Source organism: Amblyraja radiata, chromosome 25 (genome assembly GCF_010909765.2).
Source record: "Amblyraja radiata isolate CabotCenter1 chromosome 25, sAmbRad1.1.pri, whole genome shotgun sequence".
Classification (NCBI taxonomy): Eukaryota; Metazoa; Chordata; class Chondrichthyes; order Rajiformes; family Rajidae; genus Amblyraja; species Amblyraja radiata.
In genome coordinates, this window is record NC_045980.1 from 37695940 (window position 1) to 37721707 (window position 25768).

The following is a 25768-nucleotide window of genomic DNA, read 5'->3' on the forward strand; positions in this document are numbered from 1 at the left end:
CTATGCTATTGCCATTTTATCGGCCTTACTTATATTTAGTACATAAAATTGTTGCTGAAAAGAAAAACAAAACTGAAGATGCTGGAAATCTAAAGTAAAAAGAGAAACAGCTGGAAATTCTCAATGGATCAGTCAGTGCCCATGGCAAGAGAAACAAAGCTTACATTTCAGGTCTATGATCTTTGGCGTTCAGAAGGGACATAAATAACTTCTGATGAAACATCATTGACCAGAAATGTTAGTTCAATCCCCATAGATGCCGCTGACCTGAGTATTTGGAGTTTTTAATAGATTTTATTGGAGAAAATGTAGAATGTTTACATTATTTAAAAAAAAGTTTGTCAGTAGATGGGAATTGAGTTACACATCTGCAATTGTATTTCAAAATTCAGCTGGCAATCAGAAATGAGTAGTAATCATTAAAACCATATGTCTACATTTATAGCGTTGCAGTGTGCTGAAGAAGTTATTTGTTCTATAACTAGTTGACAATTCTGAGCGAGGAGTGAATTGACACTAGTACAGGCGACGCTGCATGGCCCCTTTAAGAAAAAGAAGCCGTCTGTGTAATCCATCTTTCTTGAATAGATCGGTTCAGTCTGCTCGCTGGCATTACACCCTAAGCTACCTTAGGAGGTTGAAAGCGGCAGTTGTCCAGAGCGGCTCCAAAGCTGATTTGGAGGCTTAACAGTAACAAGATTGAGATTACAATGCGCAGAGGATATTGCTCTTCGTTCATCATGGGAATTATGGATATCAAGACCTGAGAAAATCATCTTAGCGCAGTTTGTATGAGGGAAGCGGCTTGCGGACCCGAGTGAGGATTGGAACTGGCTTCTTGTTCAGTGTGTGCGTGTGTGAGCGCCGGGCTAATGAGCGGAGCAGCTGGGCAGCGCTGAGCCCAGCCCCGCCGCCGCGCCCCACAGTCTCGCACAACACTCAGACGCGGAAGGATTTACTTCGGCCACATTAAGAGAGAGATATATTTATTTTTAAAACGGAGAAACCGAGAGGGAGGGGGTTGCTCCGAGTTGCTGGCTTTGTACGGAGGTTTGGAGGCAGCGTCAGCGCCGCTCTGCCTTACTAACTGGACGACGGGCATATCAGGTTTGTTTTTCTTCGCTCAGCCCGTTTCCCATTTCGGCTTCTCCCCCTCCCCCCACCCCCCTGGAAAGAAAACTGATTTTTTTTTGTAAAGGCAGCACGGTCTTAGAAGCCCGAGAATACGGCCATATTTCACGAAGAATGATTTTGTTTCGCTGCGAAGGGAATGTACCGGATAATTGTGGATTCCTAAATGGTTGGGATTACTGCGCTTTTGCAGCGTGGATTGAGGTTATCATTCATTGTTTGTGTTTAGGAAAATAAACCCAGTGTTGGTAAGATACAATATATATTTCACTTTTATCAATCTAAGAAAATGCCGTTGTTTCTGTCGCTTCCACGGTTTTTTTTATTTATTGTATACTCCTCTGTCTTTGAGATCGGTAACAAAGGGAATCCTCCCTGTTGGCTTCTTGCCTTTTCACCAAAGTAACAGCTCAGAACGATGCCGGATTCATTTTTACCTCGTGTTTAAAAAAAAAATATATATATGTACCGTTATTCCCGCTATTTGGTCAAAGACACACGGGCTGAAGCAGTTGGTTGGCATTACTGAACAACAAAGTTAAACATTTCGGAGCAAGCTGCATGCTCGGAGTGAAGCAGAAATGAGTCATGGGGAAATGAGTCCAGGAAGCCCTTTGTCAGTTCACTGAGCTGCTTACTTATCAAATATGAAACCAATAACTTTGGACAGTTGAAAAGCTGCTTGTATAATAGAAATCAATAATTTCTTGTAAAATCATTGGAGTCCTTTGTTTCCTCTCTCTGGTACCTTGTTGCTGTGAATACTCATGCAGCTGTTAAACAGGTCTGCCTGTCTGTTTTCTTCCAACATGTTGAAATACTACTGAATATGTATTTTGTAACTGGAAAATATTTGAGGCATCTGAGTTTCCTTAGGCAGACATTTCTCAGTCTGATTTTCTTATTAACTAATTGGATAGATAGCCTTTAGAATCCCAACCTTCTTGTCTTGAATTTCTTCTGAGGAGCAAGAAATGCCATTAGTATTTTGTATAGGTTCCTTTACGGTTGCTACTTAACTATGTGTCAACAGAAATTACATGATCATAATATTAACTTAGGAAGAAAACATTTCCTGGAATTGTCCAGTCGTACTTTAAGGGATTTCCATGAAGCATTTTGACATTAAAGTTTTTATTTTAATTTAAAATGGTTTCTTTCAGAATGATGCTAGACATACATAGTAAAAGACTAAAGCCGAGCTTATTTGCAACCACGGTCATGGGACTAAAATGTTTATGTACAAAAGACAAAGACTGCACATTGTAGCCTGCACGTAAACTCTTGCAGTTAGTATAACCTTTGAACAGTACAGAGTACATGCAGAAAAAAAACTGTCTTTTGAGTACAGCGTGTAAGAGACTTGGTTGAAACATAGGCGTTTATTGTGGTGACTGGTCTTCAGCAATCTTGCAATTGTCTTCACAAGCAGAAACCAGAACAGTAAGTCTAAATGATATTGAATATTAGCTTCATTTTTATTTCAGAAGTACTCATTGATGCAGGCTGAATGACATGTTGTAGGCTGTATTTAAGCCACTGGGTACTGGAGTGCCGTAGCTGTCTCTATACTGGTCATATCAAAGCCATTGAGGTTGGTAGTAATGTTAAAAAGGTATTCTGTTGTTGGAAAGATGACCTTTCTACAAAATCCACTGTTCTACCAAAGACTCTGGGGTAGGCTTTGTTGCTTTCAACACTGAAGGTCACATCATTGTGCTTCCCTGTCTCACGAGGCCTCTAGAACTACACAAAAAGCATCCTATTATTCCAGGCTTAAAGCCATTCCTTCTTCACCAGTGTCTAGCACGATACGTTAAAACAGTGTTTCCTTTTGATGCAGCATTTACAAGACAAACGTTCTTATCACTCCTGATTAATTCCTGCAGAAATGGAGGAAAACAGATGAAGAGCCTGAGGCTGGTTCCCTAGAGAAGTCATTTGTATGTTGTCACATGCTCCCTTCCATTAGTGTGACACCACAATGAAAGTAAAAGCTGTTCTTCATTGTGCACTTTTGCTCCAATGTGTCCTCCTTAGCCAACCATTTCCTATTGTTTGGATACAATTCATTAATTTTATTTTTGATTCCGTCTTTTAATATTAACATTAAATTAATCTAATATCAGTGTAACCATAAAGTTTCCTTTTGATTTGGCAAAAGTAGTGTTTCTTGTACTTTTATTGGTAGGTGCAGATGACACTGAAGCGAACTGGCGTTTCTTATTGATAGCTTGTGTCTTGTTATCCTACAGCTGCATTTTGATTTTCTGCTGCCATTGTGGATTAAATTGAGTTGTCTTTTGTTACCTTTAAGTGCAGTAATTAAATCAGTTCTGCATTGGTTTATGTTTGGTAAATGTCACTTGTATGCCTGCAGGCTTGCTGAAGTTGCCATTTACCAGATGTTTTTTCCCCAATGCTCATGGTGGAAAGCGTGGGCTCCAAAAATAGCAAAGGGCCTTCATATTGGGTGTTACAGCCTGCTTTTTTTCCACGCTGGCTCTTGTAAAACCGCATGGCAAATTTTGTTAGAAAAATGCCCTTAGTATTCTCAGCCTTATTAATAGAGAAATGTATGTATTTTTGCCACGTTGAAAGATGTAAATCTACTGAGTTTTCCTATCCCGATCCCCATACTCCAGTTTGTAACACGTCATGGAGCTGATGCGCTATAATGCTGAGAACTATATTCTGCACTGTAGGTTCTCCTTTGCTACTTGTACTTGAGTTTGTCTTGATTGTATTTATGTGTAGTATTATCTGATGGGGTAGCATGCAAAATTAAGCTTTTCACTGTACATCAGTATGTATGATAGCAATAAACCTAAACCCTTTAAAACCTAAATTTGATGATGATATCCTTGAGATAAAACAAGTGCTTGCCAAGATGGTGTGTTGCCATTATCTTTTTTTTAAAGAAGTATTATTTACTGATTAGTATGTTTAAAAATGAAAAGTAAAGAAAAAAATATTTTTTTTTCAAGCAAATAATAATGATAACCCGTGTCTTATGTCATAAAAGCACCAAGGTAATAAAATCCATGCACATCCTTAGTTACATTAGGTAATGGATATTTCCCCTTACAAAATTCAAAATTACAAATAAAAATTCTGAGATGCAAATTAAAAAATTGCTTACAATTTTTTTTTTGTGTGAGTGGTGTAAATAAACATAAATTACATTATTATAACACTATTATTGAAACATGTACAGATGACACGGCTTTGCGTTACAGAAAATCGCGATAGTCCATTTTCTGGAAACGCTAACCCCCGCCCTCTCATGACGCGCATATTGCCCGAGTCTTTTTGCATATCAGTCATGTGATTGTGGTCTCTGCGGTCAATATTTCATTTGTCTCTCTAATTTTGCTTTTCTTATGAGGAAAGCTAGGATTAATGTACAGAAATACCCAAGAATGCCCACAAAGGAAGGTGTGATACAAGGTCTGGAAAAATGGGCTTCTTCATTAGCTGTGATCTGTTCACATTAGGGTAATTAACACAAGTGCAGATTGCTGAACATCTGTGCATTTAACTCTTATGTCAGACTCTTACACACAACACACAGAAGCGGAGTACAAAATAGATGCTGCCAGCGATGTCCTTCCTATCATTACACCGCACTCGAGCAGCATTACTACTCTTCATCCACCCCAGGCCACATTCACATTTGTATTCCCTTGTCAAGGGGTTGGAAGCAAAGTTCGGGCAGTTTGTTTTCTAGCTCTTGCCGGTCCTGAATTATGCATGATCAATTTATCATCCCCCCAACTGAAAACTAATTGTGTCCCCAGGATATATTTACTAGAAATTATAGTTTGCCTTGTGAAGTCCCCAGGGTAGCTGAAAGCAGATGATGTGAGAGAAGTTGAACCTTACAATACGTGCTTGATGACTTCAGCTAGGGCATGGATCTTTGATTTGCAACTTTTGTGTTTTAATTTGACAGATATATTTTGCTCAGTAAACATACAAGAACACTCCCGCAGAGGAAGAAAAGCCTTAATCTGATCAAAAATGTCCAAAGGCAAATGGAATTGGGAATGTGTCCTGGCTAATAGAAAACCTTGTAGAGTATGTAGATAATTTGTTTATCGGTTGGGTAGCATTACATTTATGAAATTACTTTGCTCCTGGGCAATGGAAAGTGAAGAATGAGAGATGAGGAATAAAATTGCGATGGTCTTCTAGCTGCAGGGGTACTAGGATAGCGGCTTTTGCTGATAGCATGTTCACATTTGCAGCCAGACAGGCGACTGCAGATCATCTGCCCTTTCATTAATCGAGAAATGGCACATTAGCAAGCACAGGTTAGCTCATCTATTCACTGATGTTCTGCATGATCAACTGCAGCCTCTATGGCTTTTTAAAATATTAAATACTGATAGCTGACTTGTCTCTGCTGTCTTTGATTCCTTCCATCAATCATGCCAGCTGCAATTTTGCACCAAACCTCCATGAAGCCTCATGCTGACCCTGTCTGCTTTTGTGCAGCAAAGTGTGGATCCTTCTAATTACAAGCCAGAGCAACGCAGCAGGTGCGGAGGCTTGCTGAGCGACTTAGCCCACACCTGATAAGGCTTTCTCGTAGGAAGAAGCGCTTACGCACTTAAGCGTGCTCACCGAGATACCTAATTATCTGTAACTCTCAGGTTGTGTAAAAGAAAAAGCTAAAGGGATGAAATAAGGAATGGTTCCCCTGCTGTGACTGTGCAGCTTTTCACAGCTGATTAGATCTGAGCACTGATAAAGCTGTTGAAAGCTGCCAGGAGGTGGTATGGTTTTCCTGGGGATGCAGAAGTGTAGAGAATGGGGGCAGGGGAGCAGTATCCCAAAGAAGCATGGTGTAATATAGCATGTTGAATCGTCTTGTCCTGTGGGGACACAATAGAGACAAGATTAACCCATTTACTGTTTCATTTCTCTTCTGAAATCTGGTACAGTGTGATTTCTACAATTCATCCAGAGCAAGGAAGAACTTCAAATACAATTCCATGAAGCTGAAGCAAACTGATAACAGATTAAAGAGAGCAGCATATCCCTTTAACTTGGGATAAGCTGGTTTGCCTTTCACTGCCAAGCCTTTCATTTTTTCTCATGCTAGCTGTTTGAGCTACAAGGCCAAAACTGAGGGAGACTTGGATTAGCTTCTGTGCTGACAATGCCTGCAGGCTGATAGCCTGGTAGGAACAGCATGAAACACAAGGCGATTGGCTTGACTGTGCCTTTCATAGTGGTATTCTAACAGCAACCAAGAATTGAAGGCTTGCATAAATTTTCAATGATGTCCGTCCTTAACAATTTGGGATTCTTTCATTCTCTCTCCAAATTCAGTCTTCATAAAATTAAGATGGGCAACTTGAATTCTCTTATTGCACTGTGGACATTAATACATCTGCCTTTTTAATTTATTTTTCCTAAAATTATAGTTTCTGAGGAAGACTAGATGAATATGTATACATTTAGGTGTAAGTAACATAAATTAAAATTCCTAATTGCTATGGTTAAATGTGACATGAGATTAGTTTAAAAAAATCCTTTTGGACTGCAACTGCTCCATATATAGTCATATTAATTACATAGACTGAAGTATTAGAGCTTTTACTGTGACTTAATGGAGGTTTACAATTGTGGAAATGTTGAAGTTTATGTTTAATGTTGCTTTTAATCATTTATTTTAATATACAAATTAGTCTCCAAGGAACCCTCTGCTAAATGTTTAGTGTTGCAACACACAGGATGCAATATTACTGCTATTTAACTGACATCTGTGGTTTGTAATGAGGTGAGAGACAGCCTCTAAGAAATGGCGTTTCTTATAAGCACTTTAAACTTCACCCTGACTGCAGCATGAAAGCAACTGCAGCACAACCTAGCGGCCTTTGAATCACCTTAATTTCTAATATCAAAACAAAATTCCTTGCAAATTCAACAGATTTTCACTTTTCACAAATCTTGGCAGCATAGCTGCATGATGTTTTATTATGTTTAACTGCACAAGTACAATGGCCTTCTGTCCCTTGACAGCGCCATCATTCCCCCCAAAACCTATCACCAAGCTCGGGGAACCGGGTGTCTGCACATCCCTTTGTAACTGAATCCTCAACTTCCTCATTAACAAAACACAATCCGTACGAATTGGCAACATTTCCTCCTCAATAACCATCAGCACAGAGGTACCTGAAGGCTGTATGTTCAGCCCTCTGCTCTACCCACTCTATACCCATGCCTGTGTAGCTGGTCACAGTCCCAACACTATCTTTAAATTAGCTGACGACACCATCATTGTTGGATGAATTACGGGTAATGGGGAGTCAGAGTATAGGAAGGAGATCAATTGAATGGTGGCAGAACAGCAACTTTGCTCTTAATGTCAGTAAAACCAAGGAACTGATTGTTGACTTTAGAAGAGGAAGGTCAAGGATTCACAAACCTGTCTTCATCAATGGGTTGGTGGTGGAGAGTGTCAACAACTTCCTTAGGACTTCTTGAGAGTTAAGTTTCTGGGCATATTTATCTCTGAAGACCTGTCCTGGACCCAGCACATTGATGCAGTCAGAAAAAAACACCATAATTGCCTCTACTTCCTTAGAAGATTGAGGAGATTCAACCCACACCACTCTGGCCACACTCTCATTTCACTCTTGCCGTCAGGAAGAAGGTTTAGGAGTCTGAAAACTCCACGGTCCAGGTTCATGAACAGCTTCTTTCCAACAAACATCAGGCTACTGCGAACTCCAACTAAACTCTAAACTATGAACTGCCTTGCTTGCCCTCGGGACTTTGGACTTTTTTGCACAATATTAGGTTTTCTGTTTATTGAACTTTTTTTGTTTGTTTATATCCATCGATTGTGTTTACAAAACTTGTTGATAAACACAAAATGCTGGAGTATCTCTGGATAAAAGGAATAGGTGATATTTCAGGTCAAGACCCTTCTTCAGACTTACAAAACCTGTTGTGCTGCTGCTGTAAGAATTTCATTGTTCTGTTTCAGTCCATATGGCAATAAAACACTCTTGACCTGACCCATGCACTTTGACAATATGATTGCATACTTTCAAAAGCTCTCAAATGTACTTGCTTATAGCCCTGGAGTTGCTTTATGTACATTATGCAGAATTAATTTTTTTTTCTGACCTTTTGCCTTTTTTTCACTTAAGTTATCTTTCAATACTGAATTTCACGTTAAAATTAAGCATGAGAGCTTCATCTCGTAACTAACCTGAGTTAATCAATAATATTATACTTCAAAATTGTGCTTATTTTCAAAACTATTGCTCTCACCTCAGTAACTGCATTTTCATAATTTGTGAACCATGAACCTGCATCAGGTTTGATCTACGAGCACATTAACCAGTATCAGCGGGATGTCAGTCTCGTGGTTGCAGAAAAACGGTTTCATGCTTTCCCACACTACTGAATTATTGATTTGTATGTCAAGATAAAAAGTACTTTCCCACAGTATTGAAATTACCATTCTAGGTGGGTCACGACTAATTGCACAAATTAACCTGTCTAATTACACTCGTAACTAAGTTTTTGATGAGATGTGCAAGCTGATACTGTTGTGGATCTGATCTTTTGGTTGTATGGCCTGTATGGATGTGCCAGAGTCTGGTTGGTAGCGGTGATATTAGATGTTCAATTATACTAGATTTGACTTTGGATGTTTTCTACATTGCTTCAAGATATAAGTGCATACAAATGTAGGTTAGAAATTTAGCCATAATATTAACATTCAAAATCTCCAGTTTGTTAGTGGGTATAAAATACAGACAATTACAGAGACAAGATCCTGCCTTTTCGTTATTAATCATATTTCCCAGGCAAAATTGCAAGTCAATTTATGATGCCAGTTTATATATTTAAAAGATTCAAATATATTCACAATGTCTTGACATTGCTGCTCATTCATGGTCTGGTTTAAAGTCTTTGAAGATTGAAATCATAGCAGAGGAAAGGAACAGAAAGCTAACTTTAGATGCTGCAAGGATTATTCACAGATTGTGTCATTCTGGTCCTGTTCTTGAAGAAAGAAAACTTATTGAAGCCATGAATTTATTAAGTGCCAATGTGACAAAGCTGCATTGTTGCAGCTGGCTTTTGGGTTGAATATAACTCATCAGCAACAAAAAGCTTTTCCACAGTGTAATGATTAATAACTCTTTTCTAAACCAAGATTGCTTCAAGTAGAACTGTCATATCACTCGCTGATATCACTGATGATTACTTCTTCAAATCAACAGATAAAAATGCTTCTATTTTAACCAGATTAAAAAGTGTTAAAATATCTGATTGCATTGTAATGGAGAATTATGGGCCTGTCCCCCTTAGGTGATTTTTTAGGCGACTGGGCTGTCGCCAGGGTGTCGCCTATATGGTTGTGAGTAGTCTCCTCAGTTGCCCAAAGAGTCATAGTGTCTTTCTGGCTGCTGGATTTTCAACATGTTGACATTTTTTGAAAAGTTGGCGACAATGGGTTTGATGCCAATGAGCGTAGTTTGACTTCTCCTGACGTAGGTGCTGTCCTAGTTGTCGCCTGGTTAACTTAGGTTGTCGCCAGGTGCTGACCTTTTTGTTGTTGTTAATGATTCTATTTCAAATTTTATGTCGAAGAGGGTCCGGTCATGGTTTTTTCGGCGACCTGCTACGACTATGACAGTCGCCTAAAAATAGCCTAAAGTGGGAAAGGCCCATAAGGGTCAGGTGGGAGAACTCATGAAGTCTCCCTTCTGGTCAACCACTAAATAGTTACTTATTTTCAACAAATGACTGACTCTGTTTACATTGAAGATTAGATCCAGACTGAATCCAATGTTTGCTGTTTACTTTCCGAAACAAATTAGTCATAGTTCGCAGTCAACTTTTAGAGAAAAGCTTCACACCAGCTTGTTTAAAAGCTGCACACTAGAGGTGATTTATTGGTTGCAGTTTATATGTCTTTTACAATAGAAATTAAAGGCGATATGGTCAGTTCCTAGTGTATATAAAACGTATTCCACTTCCAATGTTACGAGAATATTTAAAGAGTGTTTGGGGCATCCTGAGGTCCTAAAAAACATTAAATAAATCTGTCTTTTGTTGGTGTTACTGATTTCCTCTTCCTGTCGTCTGGGTCAATAGGTTGGTCGATTATGTATTTCCCTGTCGGGGTCACTTTCCTGTAGTCAGAAGTGTGCTCAAGAGTTGATGACATGAATAGCTTGTGACATTTTTTTTGAGGCTGTAATCGTCTCACCTACACGTAGTTGGAATGCTGGTGATATGGAGATGCAAGTCATTCCATCAGTCTCAATTATCACTGCATATTATTGGTTCATATGGTTGATGTATGTAAAAGGTATAAATGTGAGCAATTTGTCCTGGACCAGCTGCATCAAAACAATGTCCAAGAAAGCACACCAAGCCTCTACTTCCTTAGTAAGCCAACAAAGTTTGGCATGTCCCCAACAACCAACCCCCTCCAACAACCCCCAGTCTGAAGAAGGGTTTCGGCCCGAAACGTCGCCTATTTCCTTCGCTCCATAGATGCTGCTGCACCCGCTGAGTTTCCCCAGCAATTTTGTGTACCCCCTCCAACTTACACAGATGCACCATAGAAAGCATTTTATCGAGATGCATCACAGCGTGGTTGCTGAACAACTTCATCCAAGACCATAAGAAATTGCAGAGAGTTGGGAATGTAGCCCAGACTTTCACACAAACCAACCCCTCTTCCATTGACTTAATGGGAGACCTTCGAACTATCTTTATTCAGACTTTATTGGACATTATCACACTAAATATGATACCATTATCCTGTACCTGTATGGCTTGATAGTCATCGTGCATTATCATGTATAATCATGCATTATTTTTCTTAATATGCTTCATTAATAATCACATTTCACTCCATATTACATTTTTATTCATTCACAAGATATTGGAAACCTAATAAGGCGCACAGTTTTTTTACCCAACCTGATTGCCCTTTAGCATAGTCGCTAACTGCAACAGTCTTTGTGGTGAACCAGCACCCACAGTGTTGTTCAGTCAAGAGTTGCAGCATTTTGATTTGATGATTATGAATAGGTGGCAGGGTATTTCCAAGCCTAGCTGCTGCAGACTGGCCTGCGTTTCTTTGCACCCGCCACCCTGTCTTTCTGGTGGTGCTGTCAAGGATGCCCAGGTAATTTGCAGGAATGTGTCATATTTCTATATGTTGTGTACTGCAGCCATTGTTTCAGATATTGAGAATGTTTCAGGTATTGTACAAAGTGCGAATCTATTTTAAGTGTTTAGGCATTGACTGGGTACATTTGTGTTGAGTTACTCTCCTGATGCCGCAAACTTTACCGCCATGTGTAAGATGAGTGTGACGGAATACTTGACGCAAAATGCTGGAGTAACTCAGCGGGTGAGGCAGCATCCAAGGTGAGAAGGAATGGGCGACATTTCGGGTCGAGATCCTTCTTCAGACTTATGTCAGGGGAGGGACAAAGATAGACAGTGGGTGGAGACAGTAAGACTAGTGGGAGAACTGGGAAGGTGAAGGAGAGAGAAAGCAAGGGCTATCTGAAGTTAGAGAAGTCAATGTTCATACCGCTGGGGTATAAACTACCCAAGCAAAATATGAGGTGGTGTTCCTAAAATTTGCGCTGGGCCTTACTCTGACAATGGAGGAGGCCCAGGACAGAAAGGTCAGATTGGGAATGGGAGGGGGAGTTGAAGTGCTGGGCCACCGGGAGATCAGATAGGTTAAGGCGGACTGAGGGAGGTGTTCAGCGAAACGATCGCCGAGCCTACGCTTGGTCTCCCCGATGTAGAGAAGTTGACACCTGGAACAGCGGATACAGTAGATGAGGTTGGAGGAGGTGCAAATCTTGCAGTATCAGGATGTGAGTAACTCGCCACAATGTACCTAGTCACTGGTCTCCTCTTGTAGCCATGGTATTTAGTGTCTGGTCCAGTTGAATTTCTAAAATGTTGATGATGGGAGACTCAGCAATAGAATAATTATTGAATATCAGAATGAATGGTAAATTCTCCAGCACTACTGTGTATGGATTGATTGTATTCTTGTATTTGACAGGGTAACGTGCAAACTAAGTTATTCCCAAGTCTCTGTGCACGTGGCATTAATAAACGAATGTGCGCAAGGGCCTATACTCAAATGCTAAATTACCATTTGGAGTTATGTCATCACCAATAATGTTCCAGTTGACCGTGGGCAAGATCCTATAAGGTAGAGACCATTGCCTCTGTAGTCAGGACAACCTCCTCATTGCCAATACTCCTGACAATGATAGGTATTGATTTTTAGAAGAGATCTTTAGATGTCTATATCATAATGGACTGATACTTGCACAAAATAAATACACTGTCTCTCGCCAGAAGCCATCTATCTCAAATTAAAGGTGGATGCCAATATTTTACAACCAGTTATAGACAAAATTGAAAATATATAGTTTCAGGAGTCTTCATTGACACAACAAGGACATGGATGCTTGTATGTGAACTTAAAGGCGTGTCAGGAGAAGGTGATAGCATTTGCACGTAGCACTTCAAACAAAGGTGAATGGCATTGTATGTAGGTAAAGACGGAAAAGTATAACACGCTCTTGGTCCACCGTGATTGTGCTGACCATGCTGCAATTGTTGGGTCATGAAACAGCTGCAATTATTGGGGCAAAATGGTTTTCTATAAAACTTTCAATTCGGTCAAAGATCACAACAGAATTCCTGACTGACTGAGAGCTTCTGGAATGCAGAGGTGGGGGTTCTGTTATCCAATTGAGTATTGTTCTTGCAAACAAAAAGTAATCATATATGCTTTGTCTTGCCAACTGCACAAGAAATATGATAAACATGGTTATTTATGATCATTACCTTGTAACAAAGAATTGGTGATGGATTCCAGTCACAACTAAAAAAATTGCCAAACATCACAAAGGCTTGTTGCAGAAGGCATACTGAGGAGCATTTTCAGCCTTTGTATTTGTCCAATATAGAATTGTGACAAAATGTAGCCATTTTGTCATTTGAAAATGCCCTAAATATTAAAATTTGCCTTCAGAATTAAGCATTCGTAACCATGCTTTTTCTGTCTATCTTCAGTTTAAACCAACATCTGCAGTTCCTTCCTATACAAAATTGTAAATGTGAAGGTTATTGCCAGACCCTTAGTATACTGTGTAAGAAAGAACTGCAGATACTGGTTTAAATCAAAGGTTGACACAAAATGCTTGAGTAACTCAGCAGGACAAGCAGCATCTCTGGAGATAAGGAATGGGAGACGTTTCGGGTCGAGACCCTTCTTCAGACTGATCTTAGTATACTGAGTACACCTTAGTATACTGATTATTAATTGATAAAGATCTAGAAAATTTAGAGTCAACATGTACAATCTTAACCACCTCTGATCTAGGGAGATAGCTGAATTCTTCAACTTCAGTAATTTGTTTTTTTCTGAATGGGCTATGTCATCTATTGGTGATATTGGCTTTGTTTTTCTACCGTCAGCACAACCTGACCTGAAGTCATGTCCTGCATTGTACAACATTCCTTTGTTTGCGTGCTCACACTCTTAACTACCTTCATTTCGTAATTTTTCTAAACTAAAGCCATGTTCTCCTTTCCTACCTCACCCCCCCCCCCCCCCTCCAAGTTGTTTTCTCTCCTTCCCAGGTCTAATGAAGGATCTTCAACCTGAAATGTTAACTCTTTCTCTTTCCACAGATACCGCCTGACCTAATTAATACCATATATTTTAGTCTTTATGTACATACATTCTAAGTGGATTGAAATTAGATGAGGGATTGTGTACAACAAACATAAAACTGAGGGTTTAAGATTGATTTTTGCATGGCATGATGTACGTGAAGAGTTATTTATAATATTGGACTTCATTTCATATCATTGCTTATTTAAATAATCCATGAGTTGTACTTCTGATCGGTAGTGATTCCCAAAATGCTGATTGTGGGAGACTTGATGATGGTAATGCTATTGAATGTCCAGGGTTGATGGTTCAATTCTTTTTGAGAAGGTCATTGTGTGACGCTTTTGGGGTGGTTATTACTTGCCACATTCATCCCACGCCAGAATGTGTGAAGGTCTTGCTGCATCAAGCTTCATTTGTGAATGAAGATGCGAATGGAATTGGGCATTGTGCAATTGTTACCAGACATCCCCACTTCTGACATTATAAATTGAACCCAGTAGGGCTTTTGTCCAACTGCTGTAGTGACCCAGACTCAATCCCAACCTCTACGGGTTTCCTATGGATGCTCTTATTTCCTTTTGCCTCACAAACACATGTTGGCATAAAATTGGTTACTTTAAATTGCACTTAATGTGGAAGTGGTAGGATCTGGGGAGGGGGGGGGGGGTGGAGAGATGTTTGAAATGATGGGAATGTGAACAGTTTACAGAAACCAGTCAGAATGCTCTCCACTGTACACCTGTGGAAGTTCAATTATACTTTTCAGTGTCGTGCTGAATCTCCCCAAAGGTCTGAGGAAGTAGAGCTTGATGTGTTTGCTGGAAGATCACTTTGTATATTTTTAGTTCAGTTTTGTAGTTTCACCAGGTTGCCTCTTTTTGATTCAGTGTCTGGATCCTCTTCAGCATGGTATTGGGAGTAGGGTATTGACAGATAGAAAATTGGTTGGCAGACGGGAAACAAAGAGTAGGAATTAACTGGTCCCTTTCAGAATGGCAGGCAGTGACTAGTGGGGTGCTGCAAGGCACGGTGCTGGGACCACAGCTATTTACAATATATATTAATGATTTAGATGAAGGAATTAAAAGTAACATTAGCAAATTTGCAGATGACACAAAGCTGGGTGGCAGTGTGAACTGTGAAGAGGATGCTATGAGGATGCAGGGTGACTTGGATAGGTTGGATGAGTGGGCAGATGCAGTATAATGTGGATAAATGTGAGATTATCCACTTTGGTGGCAAGAACAAGAAGGCAGACTTTTATCTGAATGGTGTCAGATTAGGAAAAGGAGAAGTGTAACGAGACCTGGGTCTCCTTGTACATCAGTCACTGAAAGTAAGCATGCAGTTATAGCAGGCAGTAAAGAAAGCTAATGGCATGTTGGCCTTCATAACAAGAGGATTTGAGTATAGGAGCAAATAGGTCCTTCTGCAGCTGTACAGGACCCTGGGGAGACCACACCTGGAGTATTGTGTGCAGTTTTGGTCCCCTATTTTAAGGAAAGACATTCTTGCTATTGATGGAGTACAGCGTAGGTTCACAAGGTTAATTTCCGGGATGGCGGGACTGTCATATGATGAAAGAATGGAACGACTGGGCTTGTATTCACTGGAATTTGGAAGGATGAGAGGGGATCTTATTAAGGGATTGGTCAAGCTAGAAGCAGGAAACATGTTCCCATTGTTGGCAGAGTCCAGAACCAGGGGCCACAGTTTAAGAATAAAGGGCCTGTCCCACTTACGTGTCTTTGGCACGCAAATTACCCGACCTTGTGGTCGTGTTGAGCCGAGACGGTCCCGCGAAGGTCGGGCGCGATTACATGCGTACACACAGCCGTGTGGAGCGTGTGACGTCATTTGAAGATGGACACAAAATGCAGGAGTAACTCAGCGGGACTGGCAGCATCTCTGGAGAGAAGGAATGGATGATGTGTTGAGACTCTTCTTCAATCTGAAAAGAAGGGTCTTGACCCGAAACGTCACCCATTGCTTCTCTCCAGAGATGCTGCCGGTCCCGCTGAGTTACTCCTGCATTTTGTGTCTATCTTCAATTTTATTGGCCTCGCTCTGGGAGTAGAAGTGGGGGCGGATCCGGACCGCAACGGCCGTGGGCCCCAGGCCGAGTTTGGCGATCGTTTGCCTGCTTCTGCTGCTGTTGAAGGTGAGACGTTGCGTCGCGCCAGGGCCTTGTCCCACTTTGGCCATCAGTTCCGCAACAAGCCGTTGGCGCGCGAAGATTTCGTTCACTACAAAATTTTCGGAGCCCCGCGCGATGTCGCGCACAACTACATACCCCACCGTGTTTCTAAGTGGGACTGGCTCCGCGCGGCCATACAATGCCCGTGCGCCTCAACGCGGCCACGAGGTTGCGTAATTTGCGTGCCAAGGACACGTAAGTGGGACAGGCCCTTAAGGGGTAGGCCATTTAGAACTGAGATGAGGAAAAACTTTTTCACCCAGAGATATGTGGAATTCTCTGCCTCAGTAGGCAGTGGAGGCCAATTCACTGGATGCATTCAAAAGAGTAGATAGAGCTCTCAGGGCTAGCGGAATCAAGGGATATGGGGAGAAGGCAGGAACGGGGTACTGATTGGGGATGATCACATTGAATAGCGCTGCTGGCTCGAAGGGCCGAATGGCCTACTCCACCTATTTTCTATGTTTCGAACAATCCTTTTCGCAGCCAGGGTTGGTCACCTGGTTTGGTGGTCATTATATAATATGGGATATGCCAGACCATGATGCTACTGGTTATGGTCAAAGGCAAATCTACTGCCGGTGGCCATTAGTACCTCTGACTGCTCAGTTTGTGTTCCTTGACCTCTTTTGAATTTATCCCATTTGACGCAGTAGTAGTGCGATGATGGATAGTCTGAAGATGGGTCTTTTATCTGTAAAGGTGATACGATGGTCTTTCAAAAAATATTGATGTGGATATGTACAATCAGAGTCTCAAGACTTTGAAGATTTGGGGTCGAGTTTGAGTACTCCCAGAGTCACTGTACTTGCATGCTCTGGTGATTGAATCTTCTAGTGCAATTGGATACATCTAGGACCTGTGCTACAAGAGTCTGGAATGTTATCAGAAAGGTGCAATTCTGTGAGTGTGCCAGGCTGTGGTACTGGAGTTTTTTTCCCTATTCTGGCATAATTCTGGGGGATAACGACAGCAATGATGATGTGTCTTCACTGCCTCTGGTTCTGATTCTTAAATTGATCTAACGGGAGTGGTCTATTCTAACGAGTTTTTAGCCTCTTATCATAGTAGTTATTACACCTCTTTGAGCAATGAATGTGTATAACACATTTTCTTAAATATAAACAGAAAATGCTGGAAATGTTAATCAGGTCAGGAAGAATCTGTGGCAAGAGAAAAGGGCACATCGAAAAGTTGGAAGTGCAACATTTGAAGTTGCAGAGAAGGGGGGAAGGTAATGAGAATGTGGATGGTCTGCAATAGGCTGGAGACTAAAGGGGTGAAGGTAACCCTGCTGACCCAGTGTGATGTGGGCATGTTGATCGGAGTTCTAAATAGGAGATTAATAAAAGTAGAGAGGGACTGACAATACAAGAGAATAAAGAGGTGCTGTACCTGTAATATGGCACTGGGGGAGTAATTCAGGATAATATTTGACATCAATATCATTAAGTCCAAGACTTTCAAAGCAATATAGATTATACCTCCTATCCCTTTCCATTCCCCAATTAATCTCTGTCAATGCTTTCACTTTGAATTTCAATGCACACGTGGCAAGCTATGTACTTGTCTGTTAGAGACTAGTATGCCAACGGGTGAGGTACAACATTGAAATTTGATATTGAATGCTTCTGAAAGACTCTTAACACCTAGAATCCACGATTATGATAAAAGTTGGATATTTATTTTTTTAAATCAGAAATACTCCCCACATTTGTAGATTTAAGAAATAAAATTTAGATTCTGTCACGTTCTTATGAGAAGTGGAGTTGTCACTGTGCAGTAAAATTCCACGCCCAGCATCTGCACTCGCTCATAGGCCATGGAAATCTCACCCTCTTAAATGCTGATCACCCCAAGTTCAGAAGATAGACTGAAGTCTCCATTTTTGGAGAAGCTAAACTCATGTCTGCTGAGGTGGCACAGTGGTGCATCAAGAACAGCAGCTGCCCCACAACTCTCGCAACCTGGGTACAAACCTGACCTTTCACGCTGTCCCTGGAATTTGCCCATTCTCCCAGAAAGTGCATAGTTTCCTGTTGCTCTGATTTGTGTGTTGGGGAACTATATATACACCATTCCCTGTAAATATCCTCCTTAAGACAATTTTATATTTTTGAGTTGTGGTTTGATGCTCTATTTTCATTTGTTAATTTTCAGTGAAGTTTTTCCAGATTGCAGAAGTTTAGGAAATGAATGTAGTGTATGCAATGAAACATTATCTGATGATGAACCTCAAGCACCAGCAGAAAAACCTTTCTAAATATCTAGAGGCTGTGGGAGGGCAGAACACAGATCTGTATCTAATTCAGTGGTAACGAAGGCCTGGCCTGATTCTCCATAAAGATTAATTTAATCTACAGTTATGTCTTATCTATATAGTTCAAATGGTATTATACGACCTCGTAACAAAACATGCTCCTAATTTAAAAGACATTTTCATTTTACAAGGTGCTGTTTTCCATCAACACCTATGGTCCATTTATAAACCTTCTGCCATGATATAAAGATTTTGTTTATTTGGTGTGGCATGTACATCCATGTGAGAGACCTATCTTTTGGAAAAGGAATAATGTTGTTTGTAAGCAATACACGATTTTATGCTTAACAAGAATAACACCATATTCAAAGTCCCAACCATACTGAAGCAAATGCATTCAAATTTTCTTTGGGTTATTTTGTTCAACAATAAGAAACAGAAGCAGGGTTAGGCCAATTGATTCCTACTCCATGGATTCGGCGAGTTACTCAAAACGGAAACAGAGACTCTTTGGAACAACTCATCCAAAATGACCAAGATGCCTATCTAAGATAATTCCATGTGACTATTTGATTCTTATCCTTCTGAACGTTCCTTATCCATGTACGTCCAAATGTCTATGGTGAATGAGTTGCAAGAGAAAGCTGTAGAGGCAGGTACAATTACATTTAAAAGACATTTGGACAGGTTCATGGATAGGAAATGTATTGAGGGATCTGGGTTAAATGCAGACAATTGGGAATGGCTTACAAAGGCACCTTGGTTGGCATGAATAAATTAGGCCAAAGGGGCTTTTTCCGTGATCTAACGCTATCTTTGAGAAAATGAGATTGCACATGAAAACAATAAAAAATGACGTGGTATAGATTCAGTGAAGAAATTCAGATATTCACTTTGTACTATCTAGTTTAGAGATACAGCGTGGAAACATGCCCTTCGGCCCACCAAGTCTGCGTCAATCAACGTTCACCCTGTACACTAGTTCTATTCCGCACACCAGGAACAATTTTCAGAAGCCAGTTAACCTACAAATCTGCACATCTTTGAAATGTGGGAGAAAACCAGAGAACCCATGCAGTCACAGGGAGAACATACAAACTCCGTATAGACAGCACCTATGGTCAGGATGAAACCCAGGTTTATGGCATTGTAAAGCAAGAACTCTACTGCTGCGCCACTGCCTGCAGTCAGAGTATCGAGTATAGAAGTTGGGATGTTGTGTTACAGTTGTACAAGACATTGGTGAGGCCATATTTGGAGTATTGTGTCTAGTTTTGGTCACCCATTCATACGAAATATGTTGTTAAGCAGGAAAGGATGCAGAGAACATTTATAAGGTCAGTTCAAGTTCAAGTTTGTGTTTATTGTCACTTAACCAACAATGGTACAGTGAAATTTGAGTTGCCATACAGCCATAATTGGATATTGCCAGGACTCGAGCAAGGGTCTGAGCTAAAGGGAGAGGTTGAGCAGGCTAGAACTTTATTCCTTGGATTGCAGGAGCATGAGGTGTCTAATACAGGTGTATAAGATCATCAGGGGAACTGGTAGGAAAAATGCACAGAATCTTTTACCAGAGTGAGGGAATCAAGAACCATAGGTTTAAGATGAGAGGGGAAAGATTTATAAGGAACCTGTGGGACGACTGTTTCCACACAGAGAATGGTGGGTATATGGAACAAGCTGCCTGAGATAGTTGAGGCAGGTACTATCACAACATTTAAATGACATTTGAACATGTACATGGATAGAAAAGGTTTAGAAGGATATGGACCAAACATTGGCAGGTGGCACAAGTGTAGATGGGTCATCTTGGTGTGGGCAAGTTGGTCCAATGGGCCTATTTCCATGCTCAATTTCACTCAATACCTGATAGTCTTCATCACTTTAGTTGGGATTTTCTTCCCATGGCTTCTCTGCATGTTTTCAATATATGTTTGTGAAATAATATACCAAACACTTCTATTTTCAATGACCATTTATGATTAGAATATTTCTTAACGCGAGTTTCTACCTTAAACAATGGTGAATGCACACAACCTTTCTTCCGTGGCCATTGTCATTTGGAAAACTGATGGATTACTGAGTCAAAGTCCTAAATCACTTTTTAACAGCTCTTTGTGGAGTATTTTCACTGGACATTCTTCACGGAGATACTTTTCAGGGGTATCATCAAATGGGACATTGGTTGTAGGATTCCTCTCTTGACACAATAGAACCACTTTAACTATCATCCTGATATCAAACTTTATTGATTTTCTGATTTACTTGGTGTGAGACTGAAATGTTAGAACAACATTCCTGGATTATATTTATTGAGGAGAAAATGTATATTTTGGACACAATAAAGTCAGGCTTCCTTGAAATAGAGAAAATACAAGTTGCATTTGAAAGTAAACCCAAGAGTATAATATTTGATGAATTGAAGGTGAAATCAGTTGATTAGAGTCAAGAGTGTTATGTGTCATATGCACCAAAATGATCTAGAATTCTTTGAAGTAAACTAAACCAGAGAGTGCATAAACCAATGAACATGGACAACTAGAGTAGTACAAAGTCCATAGTGAGTTCTGAGTTCGGATTTTGTTTGGGATTGTTCAAGAATCGAATGGTTGATGAAAGAAGCTATTCTTGAAGCTGGACGTATTGGTTCTCAGGCTCCTGTATCATCTTTATGATAGCAGAGAGAATAAGTTATTCAATGACATGCCTTGTAACGAGACATTTGTAAACTTGAAGACTTTCATTGTTTAATTAAGAGAGTATACTGTGAGGATTATGAAGTTTATGCATGTAAAGAGAAGAGTTAGAAAAGAATGAATGGGTTTGTTGATATCTGTAAGAGAATTAACATTAGTAGGAGCGAGGGTAGGTAAATTGTCCTCCAACCTTATCTGGGTCATGGTCATAGTCATTCAGGGTTATGGCTGATCTTCTGCTTCAATGCTATTTGTCTGTTGCAATGCAGTACTCCCTAATTCCCTCCTTCAGATCAATCTATTTTCAATGAACTCTGATTGAACCTCTATAACCCTCCTTGGCGTAGAATTCAAAGGTTCAGTGTACTCTTTTAAGAAATTTCTCATCATTTTAGTCTCATCCCTAATTCTGAGACTGTTGTCCTGGTTTAGACCCCCTCAGCCAGGGAATCTTTCCAGTCCAGCCTTTTGAATCCTATGAGAACTATATGGTTCTAGAACTGTAGGGATTTCATTTATACCTCCTCCTCTGGCCTCTAGAGAATACAGTCTATTCAAGCTCTCTCGTATAGCAAAGCTGTTATCCCTCAAATCACTCTGGTGAGCTGTCTGTCATCCGTGTATATCTTTTTTAAGTAATGGCCTTGTCCCACAGTACGAGTTCATTCAAGAGCTCTCCCTAGTTTAAAAAAAATTGAACTTGTGGTAAGCATGGAGAATGAACGTAGCGGGTACGTCAGAGCTCTGGGACGTCTCTTAGCGGCTCGTAAAGCTAACAGCAGGTACTCGGGAAGACTCGCTAACAGCAGGTAAGCTCGGAAAGACTCGTGAAAATTTTTCAACATGTTGAAAAATGTCCACGAGAGCCCAGAGTACCGACGAGCGGCCATAAATCTCCGAGTTCAAATCAGGGCAAACTCGGGAGAACTCTTTGAATGAACTCTTATAGTGGGACAGGGCTTTTAGATAATCATTGTTGTGACAATATTCCAAGTGTTGTTTCATGAAGACCTGATGGAAAACAATGTTTATCCTTTTAATCAAATCCTCTTGGGGGGAGGGGGGAGAGAACTACATACATTTGTCTTCCTAATTGCAACATCTGCATGTTGGCTTTTAGTGACTTGTTTACATGGATACCTTGATCCCTTCAGCATTACCCAAGCACTCTTTAATCCACTTTTCTGTTTTGTACGCTAAGCTGGAACGCTTCAAATTTTGCTGCATTATATTGCACCTGCCATATTCTTGCCCACTTACTCCGCTTGTTTATATCTCCATGACACTTCCAATCTCACCTCTTTTTGTATCATTGACAAACTTAGAATTGTGACATTTAGCTCCTTAATCAGACTGCTGATAGACAAGAGGCTGCACTTGCTAGAATACTGAGCACAAAACCAAAGTGCTGGAGGAACTCGGCATGCTAAGAAGGTTGCCTGTCCATTTCCCTCCACAGATGCTGCCTGGCTTGTTCAGTTTCCCCTGCACTTTGTTTTTTTAATGATGTAAAGTAGGAAGTTTGGTAGTCAAGAGGAGTACTAACCATTGGTCAGAAATGTAACTTGGTAGTACCAGCTCCCAGAAAAGGGAAGTTCTTCATTTGTGAGAGGGAGTTATGGCCACAGCCTGCTGCCAGGTTATACTTACATTAGTCTGTATCCACATTGGCATGCTGCCAATGGATGAGATGAGCCGTGTTTACACTGGCACAGTGTCTCGCAATATGTAGATCAAACGGGTGGCATTTCAGAGGATTATGCTTGGATCTGTTTTGGATTTGGATTAACCCTCTTTAACACAGTCAAATATTTCCATCACTGATTCAAAGATTTTGCAAACACAAAGTCTATCCATATTTTTGATTTATTTGTCACTGACAATGCCTGTATTTTATAGCTCATCCCATGATGCTCCTGAAGGGAGAAAGTGGGTGTGGTGTTACATATAGGCCAGACCACATAAGATTAGCACATTTCCTGCTTTCCAGGACATTAATGAACCAGCCCAGTAGTTTCATGGTTACTCTTGCTGAGATTTAATTCCAGATATTTTTTTGGTAATTTGAATTTAAATTCCCCATCTGCCATGGTGGGATTCAAATGCATGATTCTGGATCAGTGGTCTAGAACTCTGGTGACTAGTCTGGTACTTAACTGCTATTACTGTGCCCAGTACTGTAACCATACAATCTATCTGTTGAACCCTGTTTTATTGGAAAATTGAGAGGAAAAATAGTTAATTTAAATTCAATTACTTTAATTTATTCTTTGCTTCCCAGGTGCAGCCAGTTTCCTAGTTAATCTGGATTTAAATTGGCAAAATTCATAAGGACAGTGCAAATTAGGTTTGCAGTATTTTCTTCCTCCAAGGTTCTGTCCCTCGCATTTATCTTGCAGCATCCCCTTGGTTGCCTGTTAACTCGTCCAGCTGACAGCTCTGCTTTGCTTTGTGGTTTTATCTTTTTCTCCCCATCCCTGTCTGCTTTCTATCTCCTTTTATCTGCCTTTTACTACTTTCTTCTTTCTCTCTTGTCCAGATAATGATTGCAAAGACCCAGCAGCATTTGAAGCGATAAACCAGCCGACTGGCATTCACTGATGAATCAGTCCTGCACTGCCCTGATAGGGTGTTAATTTGTAAAGTTAATGGACAGGCAGCCATGATAAGCTGCAGCAGCTGCTTTGTAGCTGCTGGTGAAGCAAGAAGGGAGGGGGAGGGGGAGGGGGAGGGGGAGGGGGGGATGGGTCTGATTGACACCAACTGGCAACAGACTAATATTTTGGTTGTACACGAAAAATGCTCGTCGTAAAAGTGTTTAATGTGTTTATAACATAAAAGGCAGTGGAACATGTGTTACAATTTGGAACTAGTTCAAGTGTTGGGGAGGGAGGAGGCATGTTAGTGATAAAATGTTGCCGTGACTGCAAAATGACATATGTGTGTAGAGTGCTGTCTGCAGCCAGCATAATTTTACTCCTCCCTTGCCAAGCCTTCCCTTCTGTGCTGTTACACTGATATATGCAGGCACCTTGCGTGGAGAGCAATTCTAGTTATGACACTGCCAAGAGCCTGAGGCGTTTTGTATTGCTGCCAATTTTTAAGTTTATACGGCAATTTGGTATCTGAATAGAGATGAGGGAAACCAGATCCTTGTATCAGTTCTAGTTTCTAGGAGGTTGTAAAGGAAAGCATTGAATGAAGTGGTAGAGATTGGCCACTACGGGAAGCAACAGAGTATCAGGAGATAAAACAGACTCTCCTTGGGGAGTTTTTAAACTGCACTGAGACTTCATGCTCAACTACTTTTGCTTAGTATGTTTCTACAACTGTTTTACCCAGCTTAGCTTGGGAGGGGGTTGTGACCTCAAGAGCTTTTAATGCCCTTTCCTTAGGGGAGCTTTATTGAGCTCAGAGGAAGGTGATTCATAAAGCGTAGCTAATGGAGGGAATAGGGAAGAAAAACTTTGCAGCTGATGGCTCTCCAGGGGGAGTCTGTGGCTTGAGGCTTAATATGTGGACATGCTCAGAGGTCAGGTTTCCTGCAGCTTTTTGGGTAGGGTTTCCATTTCCGGAAGGTGCAGATTTTGTAGTAAACGTTTATAAATAGAGCAGACTCAGCAAAAATGACCCAGTGGTACCACAACCACTGCAGTAACAGATAAGCAATTTGCTTGCTTCCAAAAAAAGACAAATGAACCAACCTAGATGCTTGTGGTAAATCCATAAAAGCTGATACATCCATTTTTCAAGTGGAAGAAGTAAAATTAAAATCTACAGTTTGTCATCAATCTGTAACTGGTCAAGTTAATTTGATAAAACTCAGTAAAATTGAGGATACTTCTCAATGAATTAACTCCACTGTTATTCATGTCTAAATGTGTGGGAAACCAGGTTGTTTTAAGCAGAGTATTTAGACATTAGAACAAACTCACAATTCAATTGGGTGAATTAGTATTGAACCAATATTTAAATGTTTTGATTTGGCATAGCTGGATGTTCATGTTGAAGAAAGGGATCTTTACAATTGGAAAGAACATATGATTTATTTAGCTATTTAAATCTTGTACTAAGCATGTTGCTTTTTTTCCATGACAGCTATGCACTTTTGAACAAAACAAGAAGTTTTTGCAATGGTACCTACCACTTAAAAACAAAAGGTGTTCTCAGTTAAGTTTTGTTTATTTTGGTTAAAAATGGTTGCACATCAGAAGAGTACAACATTGCCACGCTGGGATTGAGTGGAATTTTAGTATTATATAATCCTATTTTAATATGGGTGAAAGAGCTAGCTGGGGAAGCAATTAGAATTTTCGCAGGACTTTACACAAAAATCTCATTAATGGAGATGAATGCGGCTTCTGTCCATTTCCCTCCACAGATGCTGCCTGACCCGCTGAATTCCCCCAACACTTTGTTTTTTGTTTTCATGAAAGAAATGGTATTGCCTTCAAAGTTTTATGTACTTCAGAGAATTGTACACCATAGTCCTAGTAAATCATCAAAGTAAATGACATTCACAGGAGTCAATTGCACCAAGATAACATTTTTAGCATGTTGGTACTTGTGTTCATAATCCTTTCAGACAGCCACATTAAAATAAATTTTGTTCTGCAATTCTAGGTAAAACTTTGTGCTGTGTCTTTACTTAATAGCTAAGTAAATCAAGGGATATGGGGATAAAGCAGGCACGGGGTACTGATTTTGAATGATCAGCTATGATCATATTGAATGGCAGTGAAGGCTCGAAGGGCCTACTCCTGCACCTA

General features: G+C 40.4%; 1 protein-coding gene and 1 long non-coding RNA gene across 10 annotated transcripts in view; both read left to right on the plus strand.

Moving 5' to 3' along the window:
- Nucleotides 1-25768, plus strand: part of fbrsl1 (fibrosin like 1) — a 541590-nt gene that overhangs the window by 427308 nt on the left and 88514 nt on the right. The window lies entirely within an intron of this gene.
- Nucleotides 16592-17725, plus strand: LOC116987681. Its single transcript, XR_004415756.1, has 2 exons — nucleotides 16592-17456; nucleotides 17625-17725. It is a non-coding gene; the product is annotated as an uncharacterized LOC116987681 (long non-coding RNA).